The sequence below is a fragment of the Echinops telfairi genome, unplaced genomic scaffold (assembly GCF_000313985.2).
Source record: "Echinops telfairi isolate 266 unplaced genomic scaffold, ASM31398v2 ScPeMD7_3533;HRSCAF=4204_1, whole genome shotgun sequence".
Classification (NCBI taxonomy): Eukaryota; Metazoa; Chordata; class Mammalia; order Afrosoricida; family Tenrecidae; genus Echinops; species Echinops telfairi.
Window position 1 is genome coordinate 20,361,538 of NW_022107432.1, and position 5,094 is coordinate 20,366,631.

Below are 5,094 nucleotides of genomic sequence, written 5' to 3' on the forward strand. Positions count from 1 at the left end.
TACTCTTTAGAAGCAAGGGTGTGGAGACTTCCTCTCACCACGTACTTCAGGCTGTTATCAAAAGTGACCCGTCCCTGGCAAGGAGGGATATGCTTGGTGAAGTGGAGGCCGGATGAAAAGGAGGAAAGCCCTTGATGAGTTGGGTTGACACAGTGGCTGTCACATCGGGCTCAGATATAACAACAACCGCTGTTGCTATACAGCATAGAACCGGAGAGTGTTTTGTTCTGTTACACACTGGGTAGCTTGCTTTGAGCCAGAACGGACCCTATAGCACCTTGACAATAAAGAATAAATGTATTATAGTTGTGGGGGTGGGGTGGGGATGCATAATCAGGCTCCTAATTTTCTTGGGGAGATTGAGGATTTTCACCCAGAGCATGCAACTTTTTGTTTTTAATCCATGGCCTATGATTCAGGTTGGAGACCCACACTCCTAGATGACTTGAGAGCTAGGCTCGGGGCTCCCTCCAGGACCACCCTGGAGCCCGAGCAGCCACAGGACGCCAGCAGTTTGTTGACTTAAGAATATGAGCCCTTGGAATGCATTACACCTGTCTGTACTGGCTACCTAGTCTTTTAGTCCTCCAAGGTGTTTAATTTAATCTGCAGAACTCTATACAGTGGGACCCTCATTCCCTCTGAGGTTATTGCTTGCTTTTATAACACCAAGTTAGGAAGCTATAAAATTGCAAAGTATGGGAAAAATACCAAGAGCCTAACCTTGGTTTGACCACCTACCAACTGTGTGGTCAGGAGCAAATCATTTAATGTCTCTAAACCTTGATTTCCTCTCCTGTAAAATGGGGTTTAGAACCCCTGATTATACCCAAAGGTTGTTATAAGGATTCAGAAAGCATTTTGTGAAGTATAAACAATTATATAAATTAATTCTGCAAAATTATTTTTTTAAATCATTTAGGGGTTATAATTAGTTTAGGCTATACACTGTGCCCCAATAACACAACCAAGAGTTATTTCTCATTCACATAAAGTTCAAGGTGGGCTGGGTGATTGCCCCATGCAATGATTCAGGGACTCAGGATCCCTTCATCTTGAGATATCAGTATCTTTCTTTTAATCATTTTATTGGGGGCTCGTACAACTCTTATCACAATCCATAAATATATCAATTGTATTAAGCACATTTGTACATTCGTTACCCTCATCATTCTCAAAACATTTGCTCTCCAGGTAAGTCCCTGGCATTAGGTCCTCATTTTTCCCCTCCCTCCCCGCTCCCCCCTCCCTCATGAACCCTTGATAATTTATAAATTATTACTTTGTCATATCATACATTATCTAACATCTCCCTTCACCCACTTTTCTGTTGTCTGTCCCCCAGGGAGGAGGTTATATGTAGATCCCTGTAATTGGTTCTCCCTTGAGACATCAGTATCTTAATACATGTCTCCAAGGTTGGCTGCGACAGAAGACAAGAGGAAGGGAGGTTCAGGCAGGCCACTCTAAAGACTAAGAGTAGTGTCTATCACTTCTACTGAAAACTCATTGGCTGCACCCTATCATATGTCCCTGACTTGGTTGCAAGGCAGGGTAAACATTTTAACAATCTCATGGAAGAATTGGTGAACATGTGAATCTGTATGAACGACAAAGAATTTGTCAATTATAACAAACAAAGAACAGGGCCCTCAGAATCAGACAAGTCCCGGTTTATTGCTCCTGATGGTCTGGCTTTGAGCAATTTCTTTAACGTTTCAGACCCTAGCTTCCTCATCCTTAGTGGGAGTGCTAGGCGAACCTCCTCCATCCCAATTTTGTTAGGAGGCTTATGTGAGGTGATGGATGGAAAGTGCTTTTGATCTGACACGGGAGAAATAGGCTTAATTCTTATGGAATCCAGATTTCTGGCTTTCAAAATGTTTGAGGTCATCCATCCAGAATACTGCCCTTAGGGTTTTGTTGAACCTTGAACTTGAAGAAGCTGGTTTCTAAATGACACTTTTGAGTCAAGCAAAGGACTTATATGACGGCGTGGCTTTGGACATTGTGCTCCTTTGAAAGATTGGGTCAGTTTAGGGAAACAGAGACTCCAAGGGTCAGACTGAGAGCTATGTTTTAAGGTCAGTCAGTAATTATTCTAGTTGTTCGGCAAAACAGTGCTATATAAGATCCTCTGTGACCACAAATTGTACATCGGTCCTGTTCCAGCCCCTTGCCCGTGGCCAGTCCGGTAAGACTGGGTCTAAGAGTTGGTAGAGGTTCTCTCTCTTCAGAACATATTATTACCCAGACTGCCCTGATTTTTAAGTCATATATTAGATAAACATCGGTTTATTTATATTACTGGCTAAATATGGTTTTTGTTGTTGCTGTTCTAATACACATAAACCAAAAAAACAAACTCACTGCCACTGAGTCAATTCAACTCATAGAAAACCTATAGGACAGGGTAGAACTGCTTTTTTGCGTTTCTGAGACTGTAACTCTTTATGGGAGTAACAGTGGCATTTTAGTTGTTTTTATTCCATTTTCTAACATTGGAAACGGCTTCCTCACTTCTCTGAGTATCCGTGGTGATTTGGGAAGACAAAAACTTAAGCATCTGACATGCCCACCAACTCCCAGCCCAGAATCACTTCAATGGTCTGATAGGTGATCAAAACAAGCTCAGAAAGAAGCAACTACCTGAGAGATTGTTGGTCTGTCTATTAAAGAGCTCTTACCTCCTACTGTGCCATAGGTACCAAGAATCAGGGTTCCTACAATCCCACAGGTTACCGTTGCACACATTATATAAAGCACTTCCACCTGGTGTCTCATGACCCAGGAGGGCCACTGTTTGATGAGTGTGGATTTCAATCATCCTCAAGCAGGTACCCTTGTGCAGTGACCAACCAGCACAACTGTCCCAAGAAGCCCTGCCAGAGATGCATTAATAAAGAACACCCAAACCTGCTTTTAAGGAATTCGCCATAAACACCCGGAAAGGCAGAGACAAAGATATTTGACTCTATCCCACCGAGGAACAAAGAAGAGGGAGCAAAGAACATTCGGACACAAAAGGCAGCATGTGGCCCTTTTGTTTCCCCCCCCATTCTTTAGGTAAGTCAATCCTAAAGCAGTGCAAACATTCCGTCTTGCTGGCTCCATGCCAAGCTGAAAGGGTTTGTAGGCTTAGGTCTCCCTTGAGCGGAGGCCAGTCACAGCCCAAGACCAAACCAAACACACTGCCGTCAGGTCCTTACTGATTCATAACAACCCTTAAAGATACTGAAGTTCAGTCACTGTAGTTTGGTCGAATTGAGACAACACCTCAGGTTCTCCTTAGGAAGCCTAGGATCTTGTGTTCAAGTACTTCCCCAGCTCTTTGACCAATGCATCACTTGACTTTGGACAACTCGTCTAGCCTCTTCACATCTGCTCCCCCGCTACCTTTAGAATGGGACAGTGGATGAGAGTATCATGAAGTCGGAGAACTACAAGCCCATATACATGCAGGTGAATAATCTAGTAGCCTTTATAGAAATTAGCAGTTATACCTGTGAATATCTTTAGGACCCAACTTCACTTTATTGCTATTTAAAAACCTTTCTTCAAACGAGGGTCCAGTGGATACGATAGTGTGGTATTAATGAGCGGCAAATAAGACAACCCTGACACACTGTGGTCTGAGTAATGCGGACGTCTTAATTCTTTTCTCATGAAACAACGCGTATCGACAGCATCCAGAGCTGGTTTTCTCTGTCTCCAGTGTGCCACTGTGTGGGTACCGCAATGCCAGGTCTTTCTGTCTTTCCTCTTGGCCATTCTTATCTCATGGTGTGGCATCAGGATCCAGACTGGAAGAAGAAAAGGGCAAGGAACTCCCTCTGCTGCTCCACTTGCTTCTCATTGGCTAGGGGAGTATCACAAAACCACTCCTCTTTGCAAGGGAGGCTGGGAAATACTGTCTAGACTGGATGTAGGCTGGGCGCCTGGTTCTGCTCATTAAAAGAGGGGAAGACTGGAAACTGAATAGACTTCCAGCAATGTAGGTCAGGTGGTTAATATGACCCAGTTGACTCAAACAAGGACAAAAAGGGGGGTGGGGGAGATTAAGTAGATGGGATGACTGTCCACATCAGTCATGCTTGGTAAAGAAGAGGGGCAAGCAGTAAAAAAGAGGAAGGCCCTGGATAAGCTGGGTTGACAGAATGGCTGGAAACATGGGCTCGAACATAAGAGTAATTGTGGGGATGGTGCACAACCGGGCAGTGTTTCCCTCTGTTGTGGGTAGGCTGGCTATGGGTCTGAACCCATTTGATGGTACCCAACAACGAGGACAATAACAGTAAGGTCCACATCCGCTGAGTACTTCCGAAATAATGCTACTTGGCAACTGCTAATCCTCAAAAGCATGCAACAATATACATCCAAGGTCCGCAGACGTCTGTGAGGCGGCTCTGCTAACCGTGGCTAGGCTGATTCACTTGTCTGGTCTCGGCTCCAACAACCAGCTCTTCAGCTCTCTTCACAGTGCCCTTTCCTCCTGACTACCTCAAGCAGGCTGTCTTGGCTCTCGAACAACACCAACAAACCAAAAACCTCGCTGCTATTGAGCCAATACCAACTCACAGTGACCCTATAGGACAGAGTAGAACTGCCTTTGTGAGTTTTGGGAACTACCTCTTAACTGTAACTCCCTCAGAGGAGTTGGTGGTTCTGAACTGCTGACCTTACGGATCACAGTCCAACACGGAACCACTATGCCATCAGGGCTCTTCCAGTCATGGCAATGGTGGTCATCTAAGGGCTAGTCCCGTGGTTCTCAACCTTCCTGATGCCACGACCCTTCCATACAGTTCCTCATGTTGTGCTGACCCCCCAACCATAAAATTATTTTCATTGCTAGGGAACCACTGGAGAGGTCTAGGGGGCTGGCCCCAGTCCTAAATACTAAGTAGATGCCTGCCCCTACCCCCAGAAGAATTTATTGCAAAGGACGGTACTGAATCCGCAGCTCCGGGAGAGGGACATATCTGAAGGGACATATCTGATCGGAGCACACGGGAGCAGATGAAGGGGGAGGAGGAGAGACTGGAGCACATCCTGGCCCACCAGGCCTTGAGGACGATGACCCCAAATAGAGCA